General features: G+C 46.3%; 1 long non-coding RNA gene across 1 annotated transcript; it reads right to left on the bottom strand.

Annotated features, from left to right (window-relative positions):
- Positions 1 to 6,306: 6,306 nt before the first annotated feature.
- Positions 6,307 to 19,914, bottom strand: LOC128112012 (uncharacterized). Its single transcript, XR_008218819.1, has 4 exons — positions 19,603 to 19,914; positions 13,873 to 14,187; positions 11,903 to 12,164; positions 6,307 to 6,623 (listed from the first exon to the last, which is right to left on the bottom strand). It is a non-coding gene; the product is annotated as an uncharacterized LOC128112012 (long non-coding RNA).
- Positions 19,915 to 20,120: the final 206 nt, after the last annotated feature.

Genomic DNA, 20,120 nt, shown 5'->3' with positions numbered 1-20,120 from the left:
GTTTTTCTTTTCTTGCATTTAAAAACGTTGTTCCCCTCCATCTGTCTTACATAGTTCCAGCGCGTGTCCTGCGCTTGTTTGAACTGTTGCTTATAAATCATGCATCTCTCCCCGTGATCGCCTTTGCTTTCCTTTGTGTTGTTTGTAAGTTTTCTTAGAATGTATCTGGGCCCGGGCTTCTTTGAGTTCAATTGCGGATTGCTCAGCTTTGGGTCAAATCTGGAGAACATCACCAGTATTTTTCTAAATGATTCTTTGTTCTTCACACTAGCCTCCCATCACAGGTCTTTAATAACATTAGCCCTAGACTTCACGGTGTCGTTCCATAGGTTCCCTGACGCTGTACTCTTTTTTAGAAATCCCCCTTCCCCAGGGCTAGAGCGATGGCTCAGCAGGGAAGAACACTTGCTGCCCTTGCAGAGGACCTGGGTTCAGTTCCCAGCACCCACGTCAGGCATCAAACAACCACCTGAAACTCGAATTCCACAAGCTCTGGTGTCCTCTGTAGGCTTCCTTGGTCACCTGTATGTGTGTAGTGCATATAAATACACTCAGCCTCACATGTATACACTCAACCACACACATATATACTTGGCCACACATATAATTGTCTTTTTTTCCCCTGGGTTTTATAGTATTTATAAACTTTCCCTTTGTTTCTTCTTTATGTCTTAAATTCCTTTATTGGGACTTTCTGGCTCTTCATATTTCAAGAGTGCCTGCCCTTACTTCTTGAAGCACTTCAGAACCACTGTTTTAAAAGCCTTCATCAGATAATACCAATGTGTGTATCATCTTGGTATTGGCATCTTATGGTTGCCTTTTTCCCATGTTACAATTTCCTTAGCTCTCCAAATGCTGATAAATATGATATCACACTCCAGAAACTTCGATTATCATGGAATTCTGGATATTTGTTTTGATTTAATGGACAATCAATCCATCTGGGGTCGGATATAAATGCCATCTGGCCTTCTGTGATTTAGAAATAATTTCTGATTTCAAAGTTTTATTCAAATCTGTCTTGCATGCATGTGTAGTACCCAGTAGCTCGTCTGGGATCTTGGCATTGATCTCTCTATCCTGTAAATGGTTAATGGTATCCTGTCTAGGGTCGGGTCCATGCACATGACACTTGGAGATGGAGACCAGGAGCAATGTCATAAGGCTGCTTTCCTCATCTCCCTGGAAATAATCTCCTCTATATTCTTTATTTTCCTTGGGCTTCTCTTTTCTTTCCCAGCCTGGAAGTTGTGGCTATGTTTATCTTCTCTCTTATATATAATTTTTCCTCAAAGACGTTGGTGTCCAGGGCCAAGAAGCAGGAGGACAGATTGCAGAAGACAACAATAAAAATGTGGCTCCATCTACCTTCTGAGGATTCATCTCCTTTGACTGGAGAAGTGAGCACCTTGTCCACAGGTTAGACTCCGGAGGTCTCTGTTGTTATTCTAGTGACCCTTCCATGCCATGGAGGGATCTCCCAGGGGCTGGGTGTAAGTGAATAGAGGGAAGAAAGTGTTTGTCCACTCCCTCTGAGCATTAGGAGACCCTTCCATGCCACGGTGGGATCTCCCAGGGGCCCGGTGTAAGTGAAGAGAGGGAAGAAAGTGTTTGCCCACTCCCTCTGAGCATTAGGAGACCCTTCCATGCTTTTGAGCTACAACTAGAGGTGTTTCATCTAGAGCTCTGTGTCAAAGATGCCCACATTGAAGCTTCTGGTAGCTTGGAGTTCATTACAAGTTTTATCACACTTCTAATCCTTATTTTCCCCAGTCACCAGCCACCATTTAATTTTTCAGGATCCTTAACACGAAATACATCTGCTCCACTTTCCCCAGAACTGGAAACTTGTATCAAGCTTGGGCCACTGAAAAGCTGGGATTTAGTTCTAGCTGTTGGGCCTGCCCTAACTTAGTGCACCCCACCATTCCTTCATTATTACACTTTGTTCTTCTCGGGACTAGCTCGACCTCAGATCAACTGTAAGACCTCTCTCCCCCTACACCTGGGCTCCAGCGCTGGCCTGGAGAAAACTGATGTAACCCTGAGGTACTGTGGTCATTCCCATGTTAAGTGTCTCCTCTCCCTTTCTTCGTGGATGTTACCTTTATGTTTGTCTTTTCCAGAAAGACATCTGCTGGCATCGTCTCATTCTGTTAGAAAACATCTCCATGGGTCTCTCTCTCTCTCTCTCTCTCTCTCTCTCTCTCTCTCTCTCTCTCTCTCTCTCGCCCTCTGAGAAAATACACTGCACTAGTAAGCACCACTAGTCGCCTTTGGATGTCTCTCTAACCACTTTTTTTTTTGTTAGTTTGAAGTAGAGACATTCTCTCTCCCTCCTCTGTCTAAGAGCTCCTGCTTCCTGTGCTCTGTAGCCTGTCTTCTGGGATTTCTCACAAATTGTCACTCCCTACATTCCATCTCCCACTCGCCTTTCCCAACAGCTCTGTGATGATGGTTAATTCCCGAGCCAATTTGACTAGATTAAGGAATATTTAGGAAGCTAATTAAAGCACTGTTTTTTAGCTATCTGGCATCTCTCTATTTCCAATTAGTTCTGTATCTCAGAATAAGTCTGAATAATACAATGTTCCTGTCCTTCAGTGTGGAGCATAGAAAGTCTAGATTTTACTGTGTATGTCATAACATGCCTACCGCATTAGGGGTTGCTTAGCAATGATGACAGTATTGGGCTCAATACAAAACAATTTTACTTTTTCCCAGAGAAAACCTGATATAGGTGTTCTCGGTGCTCTTCCGGTCACCTTTCTGATTCAGAATCCAGGTTTCTTTAATCTTGTCCCACAGCCACCTCCAATGTGAAGCTGCAGAGTTGCCATGGCTGGGAAGACAGCATGAATGTGTTGTCCAAGGAACCTTGATCCCGAGTGACATGCATACTCTTACTCACAATCCTTTAGCCAAAACTAGTCCCCCCACTTGGAGAAACCTGGATCACAGAACAAATGCTTCCCAGCCTCAAGTCCACACTACAGAGGGAGCCACAGAGCTTCAGTGGCCACCCAGCTATCTCAGTCACATTTCCTGCCTCTGGTCCTACCACACATCCACTTACTTGGAATCCATACTGATCTTCCTTCACTCAGATTTGATTGTGACACTTTCTCTTGCCCACTGATCACTAAGAGACGTATAACCATGTAGCTGGAGTTTTCTCCAGTTCTTCCCTGGGCCCACAGCCACTCAGACCCAAGTAAACACACAGAGACTTACATTACTTATAAACTTTATGGCCATGGCAGGCTTCTTGCTATCTAGTTCTTATATCTTAAATTAACCCATTTCTATTAATCTATAAGTTGCCACATGGCTTGTGGCTTACTGGTACTTTTATATCTTGCTTCCTCTGTGTCTGGCTGGCTACTCCTGACTCAGCCTTCCTGTTCCCAGCATTCTCCTCTCTGCTTGTCCCGCCTATACTATACTTCCTGACTGGCTACTGACCAATCAGCGTTTTATTTATCAATTGATCAGAGCAATACATTCACAGCATACAGAAAGACACCCCCAGCATAACCCCTTAACCAAGGCATCCTAGACCATTTCGGACGTAGTCCCTCCAGCCCCATGTTTTGTTTCAAGCCCCAGCTTCATCTGACTGTTTTCTGAGAGGTTACACTGGCCTGATTCACCGCTACACTTTGGCACACAGTCTTCTCCTGCTGCTGCTGCTTCTCGTCCTCCTCCTCCTCCTCCTTTTCCTCCTCCTCCCTGAAATGTTTCTCTTTGCTATGTGTGATGGGCAAACTTCTACCTTTAAGGCCCAGTGAAAGCATCTTCATTTCACAGATCCTTGCTTAAGCGTTGTTAATCATAATCCTTTGTTACCATTGATCTCCTAGTGAACCTCCATGTAAGACTCCAATGCTGAGTTGCACTTATACTTTTACACACCGGTGAATCTCTCTTAAACCAGAGCTCCTTGAGAAATGGTCCCACAGCCTGCTGTCTTAGTACATCCAGTACCTCAGGCAGCATCTGCCCCATGAGGGATACTTAATAAACATCCATGTCATAAATATCTAAGTGAACGAGTAGATGAAATACAATCTAAAATATTTCTTACACTTAAATTTCAGTTCAATATCTATTCAGCATCTGAAAATACTTAAAACGATGGGCTTGTGTTATAGTTACCATGCCTTCTGAAGAAAAAGAAAGCCATTAAATCACACCTTACAGAAGGGTGCTTACACAAGTTCTTGGTTTGATGAGAGAAGCATCTTCACACTCAGTGAGTGAACTTCATGGCACTTCAAGGTGACCTGGAGCTCCAGGCAGCTGAAAGTGTGTGCCTTCTTACTGATACAAAAAGAACTATGGAAGCTTCAATCCCGGGAGGTCAGAGAGAACGCCATAACAAGAACTGAGAATGCTCGGGCACTTGAGCTAAGAAGCTTAAATAAACACTATTTCAGTCTGTAAAGTTCTAACAAAGGTTGCAGAAGCCAGCCATGCTTCCCTGAACGCTTCTCTTCTGAACTATCCAAATACTACTAAATCATACTAACACAAGTGTCTTCTCAGCCCACACTTTAATGCTGAAAATATATACATACAGGTGCAGAGTTTCCAACTTGTTGCAAGGTATTTGATTATACTGTGTAAAGATATGTCACTGTGATTAAGCAGGAGGTGTAGGTGAGACTTCTGGATAGAGAGAGTTCAGGGAAGATGGAAGGGGGAGTTGCCAGCTGGACACAGAGGGCGTGGGATATACAGGAGGAGAGGTAAAAGCTACAAGCCATGTGACAGCATGTAAAAATAATCAAAATGGGTTAATTTAAGTTGTAAGATCTAGTTAGAAAGAAGCCTAAGCTAAGGCTGAGCTTTCATAATTAGTAAGAAGTCTCCGTGTCATTATTTGGGAGCTGGTGGGACAGAGAAAGACTTGTCACACCAACTCTCACAACAGTTTCATTTTGCAAGGGGTCAAATTTCCTCAAAACTCCCAAAGATGTATAGTTGAGAAAGCTGCCTTGTGTAGTGCCTCACACACTCGGTGAAGGTCTTTTAGCATCATCTCATCCACCAACAGGGCAATGGCGTGTACCACAGAAGAGCAAGTGAACATCAACGCCTGGGCTTGGAGGACAGGAAATGAACTATTCTCAAGTAGAGTATTTGAATATTCTTAGTCTTTTAAATTATAGGGATGGGCATATTTAAAGTTAAGATTGAAGACCGGCTGAGAGAAAAATTGTCTGATCCTTAGGATGTGGGTGTCAGTGCTGAGAACTGTCCAGAGCTACACCTTAAGCACGAAAGCACATTTTAACTAAGGACATAACATACCATCGCCAAAGACCTCAAAATGTTTTCAGATAATCAGTAATCACAACTCTATTCTGTCTTTAAAGGAGTTTGGAGATCTGAGCTCTACCAGATATCACAATGACATTTGGCTTTCCTGTGTTATTTGAATTTCCTCTAGTGGACTGTTAGGAACAGCATTTTAGAAGGACTCTGACCTGATATTTTTATTGGTTGGCAGATGTATCAGTAAGTGACAAAGAACATTTCTATTCAGGATACATCTCGCTTCCTTAATACAGGTTTTGTAGGACTTGGAGTAAAATAGAACTCTGCTTTACTGTCCTCAGATATGAATCAGGGCAACGGGCTGGGACGATGGCCCAGCAAGCACAGGGACTGGAGTTCAGACTCCAGGACCTATAGGAAATGAGCCGGATGTGACGGCACCTGCTTGTAATCCCCGTGTTGAGGAGATGGAGACAGGCGGGTCTCTGAGGCTCTGGCTAGCCAGCCCAGCCTAGTCTGCAAGCCCCGCATGCCACAGAGAAACACTAACTCAAAAGCGAAGTGGATGGTTTCTGAGGAATACAACCTGAAGTTGACCCTGGCCTCTACATGTATATTTACACACATCCATGTGAACCTGGACACATGCAGGTGTACACACACACACACACACACACACACACACCACACACCACACATGAAATCAGAAAAATTGTCTCAGCTTTAGAGACTGATGCCAAGACAGAAAGCAGTCTGAAACTGTCCCAGCCTTCTTTCTGACATCACCTTTGGCAGAACACGGAAGCACCAATGGGAAAACTCCACCTCCCCCAATTTGGAGATCAGAGACATGAGGTCACCTTCTGAGTTGAACTCATGAAATTCATATACAATGAATGTAATCCATCGGCCATCTGTTGGATAAATGGAAGACTGTCTGAAATGGGCAGACCAAACAAAGTCATCATCAAGGCAAGAGATCTGTGTGTAATCAGAAAAAAAACAGGTCCAGGGTGCAAATGTCCTTTAGAAGACTTTAATCGGTTGTATGGTACATGCCCTGTGTGGCAGTAGACTGAGTAAACATGGTGGTGGTGGTAGGGTTAGGTTACAGAAAATAAAAGTCCAAAGAACCATAGCATGGCTGTGCCTTTCCAAGCACTGTGTGGAAGAGACCCCTGCCTGTGTCCTCCTGGCTGCTGGAGGAGGGTGCTCTTCTGTGGGACAGCAGTGCCTGGGCCGGGCTCTCCACCCCAGTGCCCTGGCACAGCATCCGTGTTCATCCACTGTTGCCCTCCTGCAGGTGCTCTGAACAGAGGACAGTAGCTTCCCAGACCCTGAGGAGAAACATGTAGTAAGCTGGTGAGATGAATCCCATAGATGCTACTGATTTGAGAGACCCTGGATTCTGCTTTGAAAGTTTCTAAGGTCCTGATGAAGCAAAATGTTAGAAAGTGGTTGATTCTGCAAGGGGATACCACCCACCCAGGAGTGCTCTTGAGAAGTAGCGTAGCCTAGAACATAAAACACTGTCATGGGGTCTGTGTGACGTCAAGAGTGAGCCCCACAGTATTCCCTTAAGTCAATGATGATCAAACCTATCAGACCCGAATTTTAAATAAATGTTTCATTCCACCCTCTCAACTATTGAAATTCACAAATAATACAACTTCCCACTCGTTCCTATTTTTAAGAACTCAATACTCTTAAAAAATAAAGAGAACACTGGTAACAAGGAATAATTTGTAATAAAATAATATGTATTGAAGTATGTTAATGCATGGGCATGACTAACAGGAAGGCATAATTTGAGAACAGAATGAACATGACAGAGACAAGTAGATGGGGACAGGTGACTGGGCGGCCAAAATGCCAAGAGTGGTACTCCTGGGAAATGCTTTTCTGACATCGAGGCCACTGTTGGTAAAGCTTTTAAATGTTGAAAGGGCATTTACTGCAAAATTCTATGTTAGAACTTCACAAAGGTAATTTATGTGTCCAAATAAAACGGGATTGCATTTCATACCCGGGAAACAATAAGCAATGTGTTCAGAGTCATCTCTGTGTGGCTTTGGAAGACTACATGGGATACATGACATTTCTTGGCTGTGGTGCCTGTGCTGGGCGTGACAGAACAGCTAGCATTCTTGGTCCCCTCTTAGTAAATGCCCTCAGTGTCACTACCAATAACTGTGGTGATCAAAAGTGCTTCCTCAAGGGTCTGATACTTTCCCATGGGGAGTGATGTCACTGCTCTTTCAGGGGCTCTGAACTGAGCAGGACTCATCTGAGGGTCCCACCAGGCAGACATGCCCTGTCCCTACAGCACAATCATTGTATGGCCTGCCATAGCAGAAAAATCCAGGAAAGGGGATAAGATAGACGAGATGGGACAAGTGTAGAGTAGTTTGGAGGGAAAATTGAGTTCCAGGTGGGGTGATGAGTTGGAGCTTGAGAGGGGAGGCCAGGGTATGAGTCGACTCCAGGAACCTGGGCCAACATATGGTGAGCACCGACCTAGAAATAACTGTAGCCCTAGGCCACATGGATACCCAGGTATTATAGATTAGATCTTGAATGTTCCCCAAAGGTCATGTATTAATGTCCTGGTCATGAGCCTGTGGGATGGCTGGGAAGTAGATAAAACATTAGTGGGTAGAACCTAGCAGAAAGAAGTTCAGTCATCCTTGAATCAGAGGTATCAAGACTGACCCCCCCCTTCCCTCTCTTTACTTCCTGATCACCATTGTGTGTTTCTACTGCCACATACATGAGGTACTGGGCTGTCAAGGGACGGAGTGCTGAGACCATGAGACAAAATAACCTTTTTCTCTTCATAGATCGATTCTCTCAGGTCTTTTGTCCCAGCGACAGGAAACTGGCTGATACACCAGACTTATTCTTGGTGCCTAAAGATCCAGATCTACAAGGGAAGAATTAAAGATTCACAGGAGCCTGAAAGCATTAGCTTTCTTCCTGGAACTGGAGCCTGGAAATGTGACTTAAAATTCCTCATACACAGCTCCATTAAAAAAAAAAAAAAGACTCAGTGTCAGGCATGAATCCAAGCCGTCTCACATTGCAGCCGAGAACAAAGTCAACACACAGCAACAGCCTCAGTTCATCAGCAACAAACCTGAGCCCGGATAGGGGATGTCCACAGAGCAGCATTCTAGTTTCTTACGTTATTTTGACACAACTAATCAAGTCACCATTCCAACAAAAGTAGGTATTAGAACCAGATTGGAATGTCGCTAGCAGCGTCTCTCACGCACCCACACCCAGTTATCTCTTAGCTTCCTCTGGGTGGACACAAAACAGCTGTTTGGAACTCAGATTCAGGGCCCATTTCCAACAGCAGGGGAGGAAGACGTGGCTGTAAATTCAGGCGATGTTTAGACTGAGTACCACAATTTACAAGAGTGAGTCCATCATTCTGCGCTCTGCCTGGAGTCCTCACTGAGCTCAGTCCTACAATCCACGCTTTGTGACTCTGAAGCCAAACAGCATTCACACAAACCTGATATTCCCTGCAGACCATCTGAACAGGAGAATGCCTCGCCTCTTGTCATTCTGTTCTCACACTCCCAGAGAAGACAGCTATTTAACCTTCCCCCTGTTTTAGAATTACTTGATCTTTTTGTTCCAAAGGGTTTAGTGGGCGTCTTGGTGCATACAGAGAGTTCCTGGAAATGATTCTGTTTAGAGCTCTTATTTCAATTATGGCTCTCTCGGAGGTCTTGTTTCTTCATCTGCTCCACACTCAGTATGGTAGAGGGTCATATACAGCGGGTAACGTGGAAAGAACAAGCCTATCTTTGATAGTCCTTGATGGGATGTATCAGCAAGATCGAATCTTACAAAAGCATTGGTACAAGAAGAAAAGATTTTCCATTTCAGCATGCAAAATAGGATAAGAAATAAAAAGACATTACCTGCCATTACCAAGCAATCAAAATCAAAGCAATCATTTTTTTCTTCCAGAAGCTTAGATTCAGTCCTGCTTAAGATGTTATTGAATTACATACCACAGTTCCAAGGCATTTTGTGACCTGTAGTGTGCCCTCTCTACTCCTTCCAATTCTCACTTATCTCCCATCTTCAAATACACAGCATTTCCAAGCCTAGTTCTGCCCCTGTCTCTGAAGCACTTGCCCAAGTCAAACTAAAAGCCCCCTACCTCTCAGAAGCTTCCACTTTGCCACCAACCAAGCACCTGATTCCTTTGCAGCTCAAAGTCCAAGGAGCTGGCAGAGGTAGCTCTGGACAAAATACTTACAGAAAAGCAAGGTGATCTAGAGACATGTGCTATCAAATTTTGCTGTGTTCTTTTCTAGGTGAATGTGTCTTTTGGATTCTTCTCCCTTGTGTATCTCAATTTAATCAAGGCCCATTTCCATGCTTGGGAATCCTTGATGGGTCTCCTAGTGCCCCCAAAGTCAGGTCCGACTTTATGAACAGGGTTCAAGATGTTCAATGTTGATGCCTTTCTAACAAGTCAACTTCACTACTCAAGGCGAGAAGAGCTGTGTTAAAAGCCCCCAAAGACTCAAATCTTTGCTCAAGTCACGATGCCTGTATCTTCAGCCTTCTTTCCTTTTCTTTCTTCTTCTTCCTCCTCCTCCTCCTCTTCTTCCTTCTCTTCTCTTTTTTTGAGACAGGGTCTCCTTATGTACTCTGACTGGTTTGGAACTCACTGTGCAGAGGCTGGCCTCAAACCCAGAGATCCACCTGCCTCTGCCACTACACCTGACTCTGCTGAGTTTCTCAAACTTCTCTGTGCCTTGGTGTCCTCAGCGGTAGGAGGATAAGAACAGTAAGACTTTGAGTTGAGGGAACCAACTCAACACTAGGAATTGAGAATAGACTAGATAACTGCCAAGGGCTGCCTGCCTCTGTGCTCACCACACACTGCCTTCCTGTTGGCTTGAATGTTTCCAACAGCTCTGTGCTCTTTCTCAGTTACTAACTTCTGAACTGCTCTGGCTTTCTCTCAGTACTCTCTTTTTCTTTTCCTTTTTCTTTTTTAAGTCTTCATTGAATTCTTCCTCTTGCACAAGCTCCCCTGGGCTGCTCGACTCCAGTCTTCCCTTTTGATTACCTGTTGTCCTCATGACCTTTTCTTGTAGCTGTGCAAATAGTCATTTGTTGCATCACAGAATTTCTCCTGTCTCTGTTCTGGTAGTCATCATGAATGCAGTTTCTCCTGGCCTTCCCTGATAAGCTTGCGGGTTCTTTGAAGGTAAAGATTCAGGCTTTTGTCCATGGCTCAGTATCTGCCACATTGCCTTTCCAAGAGTAGCTCTCTAGAAGTGTATGCACTTGGATCGATTCGGTTCATGGGTTGAAGTGCCCTTGGAGTGGTGAGCTAAAGGTGTGGTAAAGGAATTTGCTGATTGCTTCTGGGGTTTGTGATGCTACTTTTGGACAAGAAGCTTCATTTCTCTCTCATACCTGATGGGCACACCATCCCCTCCAGGAAGAAGTGCCAGAATGGACTCTCATCAGGATGAGATCAGGGACTGCTTTTAACAGCTAAAAGGTGCTCTTAACTAGCAACACAGGCGGCTGCAGAGAGGAAGGGACAGTCCCCAGGGCTGGCTGCAACACAAGGAGGTGATCTCAAGAGCAGCTGCTTCAGAAAGAAGCGCTACGCGTTCAAATGTTCCTTCCTTGGCTGTTCAGACTTGCCAGAACAGAGTTGGCGACCTTAGGCATTCAAGGACCAGGGTCAAGCAAAACCATGTGGTATTATGCTAGGATTTCTGCATTCTAGTACACATTCTTTCACTACCTTGCAGGGTAGCTGTGGCTACCTATCCATGAGGTTGTTGCAGAGACACTCATCTCCTGGTCTTGCTGACTCTAGTGTTCTGTAACCCCTGGACTCTCCTCACAGTGGACTCATGAGCCTCTACAAAGCAGGAGACAGGGACCTCCCCAGGCTGGGCTCTGATTCTTCTGAGCAGTGGGATGTAATCGTATCCTCTAGTTAAAGGAGCTCAATTGAGTCATCCCCTTGGGCATAGGATGGGATCATTTTGTTAGGAGTGGCCCTTCTTACCATGATCTTGGAATCTTTTTCCTTCTCCACCCCATCTGGGAAAGCAAGCCCTTGGGAAATATGATGGAGGGAGGACAAGGCAGAAATGAGCTCAAGATTTGTGTTAAAGCCATCTCTACTAACTAGGTCAATTGTCCCGGCATCTAAATCATCACTGGTGTCCTCTCGGTTTCTCATGAAAGGACGGACTAATGTCATGGCTGTTGATGACAGTAGAGGCCAGGAAGATGAAGCAAGATTGTACTGAAACATGGTGCCAAGTGTGTGCAAATGGTCAGAGAAAGCCATTCAACCTTGGACTCGGCCTTATTGGTGCGTTCTGCTGGCTCCTCTCCCCTCCCACTGCCAGATGATCTAGATGTCCTGGGCAGTCTAGTTCAGATGTTCCTGCTTCCCTTTCCTCCACTACCATTTTGAAACCCCCAGTAGTCCTGTTCTTAGTTCCTCTCTCTTCCCCCAGCCACCGCAGCAGGCTTATCTTCTTACGCCAGGCTCTTAGGCTAGACACTTGAAAAAACATTGTCTGTCTGTGCCCAGGAGCTCATTTAGTACCTGAAAATGCATGCTGAGGTGGAGGAAGACATTGCTTGTGCTGCTTCCTGCTGTTCATGCCCGTCACCATCGGAAACTATCGACACTGTGGTCTAGGGACTGGGAATAGTGTGGCAGGCACGCATGGAGAATGAGGTCAATCACGGCCGAACAAGCAGTTAAACATGTCTGCACCAACGATCTGTGCGCTTCACACTCCTGCTTTGCTGTCCCACATCCTGGCATTGCCACAGCCCTGCGAGGTACCAGACTCTGATATGTGCTGGAGGGGGTGGAAAGGAAGAGAAAACACGATGTGAACCTCTAACGAGCTGACAATCGAGTCAGAGAATAACACACACACACACACACACACACACACACACACACACACACACACACACACACACATTTGCAAATATTCACCAGGATAGCAAAGGGGGATTTGACCCTAGAGTCCATAGAGATTATGTGTTAAAGCAAGTTAGTTGGTTTTTTTTTTTTTTTTTCTGGAAGATCCATAATTATCTTATTTCAGAGTCACAGTGGACCCCATCCCCAGAGTGCATGAAGAGCTGAGCTCTTGTTACAGAACCCTGATGGAGTCCCTGGATTTCCACTTGCTATCTGTGTGATAGCTGATTGCCCAACCACTCTAACCTATATAGGGAGCAAAGCAAGCCCTGAGCAAGTAACATCTTGAGTGCACGTGTATTTTGACATGGGCATGGCCTGTCAAGGACTCAAGACCAATTGGCCCATGGGAAATTGGCAAAGCAGTTTGGGCTAGGCTCCAGAGAAATGACAAAGCTTTTTTTTCCAGAGTCAGGGTCTGAGTGTTTATGAATGATCGATCAGTGTGTGCAAAGAATAGCAATTGTGGCATGCTCCTCCTGGGTGTTTACAGTCTGAGACGGTTTGTATACAGAGACCTCCGACAGCGACTAGCCAATCCCTCCCCTCGTGCAGTGCTGAGTAAATACACGCAGGCTGTAAACAGTGGTAGCTGTGGGTTGGAGAATCCCCGATCCCAGCTTTGTTGTCTGTGTCTGTGTGTCTGTCCTTTCTTCAATCTACTGCTGCCCCTAGTCAGGGTTCCAGGACCTAATCTGTGTGGCTCATAGCACTAACCTTTACTGTCTTCATCTCCAGTAGGGGGAATCATTTCTGTTATGCTTATCTTGTAGATAGTTATGAGGGTTTTTTTTTAATTTTTATTTTTTAATAAGATTCAGTAACCCAACCTGGTGCTGCAGGCTTATAATCCCAGATACTTGGTGGACAGAGGTATGAGAATCATGCATTCAAGGCCTGCCAGTATTACAAAGTTAGTTCAAGGTCAGTCGGGGTAACTTAAGGAGACCCTATCTCAAAATAAAAACATTTTTGTTTGTTTGTTTGTTTTGTTTTTCGAGACAGGGTTTCACTGTGTAGCTTTGCGCCTGTCCTGGAACTCACTTGGTAGCCCAGGCTGGCCTCGAACTCACAGAGATCCGCCTGGCTCTGCCTCCCGAGTGCTGGGATTAAAGGCGTGCGCCACCACCGCCTGGCCAAAATAAAAACATTTTTAAAGGCGGTGTTTCTCAACATGTGGGTCATGAGCCCTTTGGGGATCAAATGACCTTTTCACAGGGGTCACCTAAGACCATCGAAAAACACAGATATTTACATTTACAATTCATAACAGTAGCAAAATACAGTTATGAAGCAGTAATGAAAATAATTTTATGGTTGGGGGTCACCACAACATGAGGAACTGTATTAAAGGGTCGAAGCATTAGGAAGGTTGGGGACCACTGTTTAAAGATCTCAGTGGAGGCAGGAAGGGTTCACAAGGCCCTACCCCTAGCTGAGGAGTTATTGACAGTTAATACTTGCTAGGAGAGGGAGAATCAGTTTCCTTTAAGGCTGTGGCCCCTGGTAGTACTGGTGGAAGTATGAAGGCAACTCCACGTAGTTAAAAGGGAGGTTTATTTTGTGGGGTAACTTACAAGTGAAGGGATAGGTTACAGGGTCCGGGAAAGGTGTAGCGCAGTCCAGCGGTGTTCTCTGGAGAACTCTGCTCGGTCTACCTCCAGCGTCCAGGATCCAGGAACCAAGAGAGCCGGCCCATCCGGATCTTGGGTCTTAAGGACTCCTCTCTCCTCTCTGCCTTGTAGGCATGACAGTTAGCGGAAGCCTCAATGGGGGTAGTACTTCCAGGGCAAAGCTGGAACAGCTAACCACTACATGGTAGGTATGCCATCCCTCCAGTGGTTGGCCCAACACCCATGAGAATATCCTCAGCACAAATTGGACTTGGTGTGCTTAAAAAAAAAAAAAAAAAAAAGAGGACATGAAGTTAAAAGGGGGCAAAGGTGGATCTGGAAAGAGTTGGAGTGGGGGTGCGTGTGAATATGATCGAAACACATTGTATGCATGTATGAAATTGTCAACGAATTAATAAAATATGATATTAAAAAAGTGTGAGGATACAGTCCAGGGAGGGAGTGCTGGCTTGTGTGTGAAAAGTCCCAGTCTAAACTCCTAACATCTCAAACAAAACAAAACAAAAAAAGCAAAATAAGACAAAATTCCATGAAGCACAATTAATATTTGTGTCTTATTGGTTTGTTTGCTTGTTTGTTTTGTTACTTTTTTTTTCCAACTTGACACAAGCTGGGGCCCTCTGGGAAAAGGAAACGTCAGTTGAGAAAGCGCCTCCATCAGACTGGCCTGCGGACGAGTCTGTGGGGCACTTTATTGATTATTGATTGACATGGGAGGGACTAGTCCACAGTGGGTGGTGCCACCCCTGGGCAGGCAGTCCTGGGTTTTTTGAGGAAGCAAACTAAGGAGCTGAAGAGGTGGCTCAGAGGTTAAGAACACTCTTGAAAGCTCTTCTTCCAGAGGACCTGGGTTCAAATCCCAGTACCCATGGGGCAGCTGACAACCATCTCTAATTCCAGTTCCAGAGGATCTGATGTCTTCTTCTGGTTTCCGTAGGTACTGCGTACTCATGATGTATAGCATGCACAGGCAAAAGACCCAGACACATGAGACAAAAATAGTGTTTTGAGCTGGGCAGTGGTGACCCGTGCCTTTAATCCCAGGTGGATCTCTGTGAGTTTGAGGCAAGCCTGGTCTACAGAGCGAGTTCCAGGACAGGCACCAAAACTACACAGAGAAACCCTGTCTCAGAAAAAAAAAAAAATAGTGTTTTTTGCTTGTTTGTTTGTTTTAAAGAAAGCAAGCTGAATAAGCCATGGGAAGCAACCCAAACCCAATAAACAGCATTCCTCCATGGTCTCTGCTTCAGTTTCTGCCTCCAGGTCCCTACCTTGAGTTTCTGCCCTGACTTCCCTTCAGGATGGACTAGAAACTATAAGCTGAAATAAACCCTGCGCTCCCCAAGTTACCTTTTGTCTTGGTGTTTATCATAGCAGTAGAAACCTAACAAGGACAATATTTAAAACCAAAACCCAAGGCTAAAAGAATGACAAAGTATAGGTCTTATCAAAACCCTAGAGATGTCTAATATTTTCCACTCACAGACAATGAAATCAAGACCGGGAAGACGGCCAGGAACAGACAGCTAAGCTGGAACAGAGCCAAGACCAGAGAAAGGCCTCTTCTGAACTGTGTTCCAAGCTGTAGGAAAGACAGCCCCTAAGCATGCAGTCCATCTCTCTGCCTCTGCCAGCCCTTTGTAGCGGCAGGCAGGACCTCTGGCTCCTTCAGCCTCACAGATAACACTATCTGTCTGAGTCCAGCCTTTCCTGTCTCCACACTCTGCTCCGTCACAGCTTCATTTCTGTTGCTTACTTCCAGCCGATGATGCCTGTGGAAACGGTTCCCATTTGTCGTTACATCAATCCCACTTAACGGATGACCCCGTGGGGGAAGATTCAGAGATGAGCTGGGAGCAGCTTGTGTGGAAAAGTGAGTCTCAGTCATCAGTCTGAACACTGGAAACAGTTCTTGTAAGCAAGATCTAAGTACAAGCTTGTGGAACAAACGATACAGAGGTAGCTCAGAGAGCATCTCTGATGAGCTGCTGGGAGGTGGGTGAGCGGGGACCCGTCCTTCCTCTGCCTGTTTCTCTTCAGCTGTTACCTTCTGAGTTCTTTGGCTTGCCGCAAAGCGTCCTGGGAGTTCAGCTCATAGAGGTCATGATCTCTCCATCCCCAACCCCATCCCCCATATGTGACCTGCAGGGTTTCAGAACATGAAGTTTCTGTTCTTTAGTAAGTGCCCCCAAGAGGCAGGAAGGTGCCTCTAGGCCCTGTCGGGTTGACCTTAGAAGGTGGCCTCGTGGTTGACCTTTACAACCCTCCTGCCTTGGCAGGTTTTGATTATTTCCTCTGGATCCTACTGATAAGGGGTGGGAGTAGCACTTCTTCAAGGCTTCCACACTGAAGTCCCTGTTAAATATTTGACCATAACGAGCCTCCTTACCCTATACTCACCCAGACCCAATAGTTTTAGAAACACATTTTATCCCCTTGCCTGCCTGATTACATCTTTCCCCCACTGTTCTAGAATAGCTGCAGTGCCCTGTCTCCACAGAGCCCCTTCCCCATCTGCAGTCTAGAGACCCGCCTCTCTTCTCTACCTCAGCAACATTTCCATCTTAGAATCCACCGACATTTGAATAGCTGTACAAGCCCAACATGTTTCATTTCGGAGCAGTGTCTGTAGGAAGGAACGCTTTGTTAGTTTGCGGAGTGATGCAAAGCTTCATTTAGAAAGCAGAGCAACTTTGTTATTGTTGTTCTAGCCGTCGGGGAGATTATGGATCACACTGTAGAGGCAGCCTGCTTGATGGTTTTACCCCATTAGTTTTTTTGTTGTTGTTGTTTTGTTCTTTTGTAGCAGACTTTTTATTCCCCTTTGGAGACACTGTGTGTGTGTGTGTGTGTGTGTGTGTGTGTGTGTGTGTGCAAGTGCAATAGAAGCAGTTACGCAGGGCCAGATCTGTCTCATTCAGCCTTTCTAGACGGCCAAGGCCTGGCAAAGGGTAAGCAAGTGTTAACGCTGGATTGAGTCATATTGCCTGTTTACCCTCTACTTCCTACCTGGATCTTAAACTTAGCCCCATTGGCTTCTGGAACTAGGAAATGAGAGCAGCCACTAAGTACTGAGCAAGGCAAGGATGTGTTAGACAAGATCTCAGCTGCCGTCCTTGGCTTCTGGAGAAAGCTAACATGCCCAAACCGAAGAGTACTGTGCCCCATCCAATCTAGTTCCTTCCTGTCGGACTCATATACCTACTATTGGGATGAGAGGCAGGGGCCACGAAAGGTAAAAATTAGGAAGCTGCAACACTCATAACATCACAGCACCAGCATTTGAGAAAGCATCCCTCAACACTGCCTCTGAACTCCAGGCAAAGCAGCTTTCCATCATAGGTTGGAGGCGCCGGTTGATTGTCATACAATCTCCCGGCTTTTTACACACATGCTTAGTCACGTTTCTAGATTCCCTAGGGCCCAAAAGCACAGGAAGAGAATGTAATCTCCATTTCTCTCAAGAATGTGTACATGTATACATACATACATACATACATACATACATACATACATACATACATACATATACACGTGCAAATCCAAGTTTGGAGAGAAAGACAATGAAGGCTAGCCTTAAGAGAAATTTTCAGTAAATAAAGGAAAGCACTTGGCCTGGAGTGTGGTGCATGCCTCTAATCCCAGCACTTAGGAGAAGGCAGAAGGATCAGAAATGCAATATCCTTGGATACGTAGTTGAGTTCGAGGAGGCCAACCTGGGCGAAGTGTGGCCTTACCTCAAAACAAAAACAAAAAGGCAAAGTAAGTCATTCTGGCAGAGAGGCCCACCCCACCCAGAGACCCTGAATCTCACAGGTCAAGAGGTTTCAGGCAACGGGTGAAGCTGTCTTTCCGTTTCTTATCTGGACTACCGCAGTCCCTGACTCAAGAATTCCATTGTGCTCTGGAACTGCTCAGGAGACTGGTGGTCAAATATCAGAAAGCCAGTAACCGTCACTGTTGTCAGTACCTTCTCTAAAAGACCCAGGAGACCTGGTCCTGGCAGCCAGGGAGGGAGGCAGCCTTTGGAAGTCAGTGGCCGCTGTCACCGAACAGCAGAAAGGCTGTGGCATGGTAAGGGGGGCTTATCCAAAGACAAGGACTTGAAAGATGTCCACGTGGTGGCGGACTTCGCCATCTTAGCTTTCCAGCCTGTTTTAAATTTTATTCAAAAGTGCCAGGCTCGGGTGTATTTCAGAGCTCTGTCTGTGGGTGGGTTCACCTCCATGCATTTTTCACAGCATTTACTAGTGACTCGAGGATGGTGCAGAGAAACAGGAAACTTAAGAGACGGGAATGTCAGGAAGACAAAAGCAACATACACAGTCTCAGAGCGCCTGGGAAACAGGAGATTTAGGAGAAACGCCCGGGGGAGGGAGGGAGTGGAAGAAGAAAGAAAGGGGAAATTTGGTCCTACAGATTCCGAAAAGCCAATTAAGGAAGACGGCGTCCTGGGAGAAGCTAGCTGCGTCCTCCAGGGTGGGGATCAGGCCATCCTGGTGGAATTCAGAGGCGAAGAGAAACCACAAAGGCTCATTGTTTGTTTGTGCCTTGGCTTGGCTCCTGACCACAGCAGCGCCGGAGTTCTGGTAAACGGCCGGAGCTCCCCCTACTGGCCGCCCTGCAGAACTTCACCGCCCGGATCCCAAAAGGAATAGGATTACGTAACTCGGTTTAGACCACTTTTTTTTTGTTTTTCTTCCTCTTTCTCAAGGTCTTGGCATCTCCAAATCCTGCCGCCTAATGCCAGAGCTTGGGTGCCCCGGCTGATTGCCAAGGTCCTAAGGCCCAGAGAAGGCAGCTAAGAGGGACCCAAGCTAATGAGAGGGCATGCCGGAGGGTGGCTGGACAAACATTTGTTCGAACACGTGTCACGAAAATAAAAGTGCTTCGAAAAGGCCTGAAAAGGGAACTTTTTCTGGACTTTCCTCTTCTTGCCTCAAATGTGACGCTGGCATTAGACAAGATCTCTTCGCTTAAGGTGGGGGGGGACGGCCTGCACGGGTCTAGGTCGGAGGCCAACCAAAATAAATCCTAAACTGAGTCCTGCTCCTCAGCAGCGATGGGGCCCCGCCTCTCCTTGCCTTCCCTCTCCCCTCGGGTCTTCAGCTCTGCAAAAACAGGAAGAAATGCAAGGAACAGAGCCCTGTAAGAGGGAGAGAGGGACAATTTCCCCCCCCCCTCTCTCTCTCTCTGTCTCTGCCCCCCACCCCCGTTGTCTCTGTCTGCCTCAGTCTCTCTCCCCGCCTCTCTCCCTCTTCTCCCTTATCGCCTCTCCTTAAGGTCGATATTAAACAATGCAGGAGCCCTGTCCTTCCTAAAGGACACAGAGGCTAGCCTTATGCATGGGAAAAGCAAGTCCAGAGGCGCAGGGCAAGTGAGGGAGATCCAAAGAGGGACCCAAAGGGTTGGAGCATCAGAAACGGAAACAGGAGTCTGCACCCAAGATGGGGCCGCCACACCCGCGGGGAGCCTCCCTGGGTCAGCAGGGGAGCCCGCTGGGCAATAAGAAGTGGACACGCCCTCTGGCTGTTCATGGGCATCACATGGAGGACGGACAGATTTCCAGACCTGTGACTAGGATGCTTGTTCCCCCATAAAGGACCTTCTTATGTCCCCTTTCTCCTCAGAGGTTAGAAACCCAAACCTCCTCTTCAAAAATTAGCAACTTACCCGGAGTGGCAGAGGCCAGCCTGGTCTACACGGTGAGAACCTGTTTCAAAACACAAAACAAGCACCTTTTTCTTTCATCAAAGAGCTGAGCCTCTCTCGGGGCAGAAAGAAAATGTCCCTAAAGCGTTGTTTAGGTTGGTAGCATGGGGTTATTTTCAAAGGCTCTGGGTGAACACTGGATGGTTCCCTTTCTTTGTTAACCCGGAGCTGAACAAGGGTTGGTTCATTGCATTGCAGGGAGCCCTGCATTCCCGGGGAAACAGCCTCTAGCTCTTTAGTTCCCTCGGGCGCGGGGAGCCGCCTTTCCTTTGTCCTCTTCCCTCTGTCAGCTTCACGGTTTCCTCTCATCGTCCCACCAGCCTTTAGCTTACCCTCCCAGGGCTGACTCCACTCCTGCCCTGGGTCGGCTTGCGCGGACAGGGTACTGATGTGGGAGGAAAAGGAGAAAGGGGTTGGCATGTGTTTGTGAGAGTCCCAACACATCTGACGCCCTGCGGCGATCTGGCAAAGCTAGCATA

The sequence above is a fragment of the Peromyscus californicus genome, unplaced genomic scaffold (assembly GCF_007827085.1).
Source record: "Peromyscus californicus insignis strain IS unplaced genomic scaffold, ASM782708v3 Scaffold_16__1_contigs__length_79575227, whole genome shotgun sequence".
In the NCBI taxonomy this organism is placed as follows: Eukaryota; Metazoa; Chordata; class Mammalia; order Rodentia; family Cricetidae; genus Peromyscus; species Peromyscus californicus.
The sequence above is the reverse complement of the archived record's forward strand: the minus strand, read 5'-3'. Positions and strand labels throughout refer to the sequence as shown.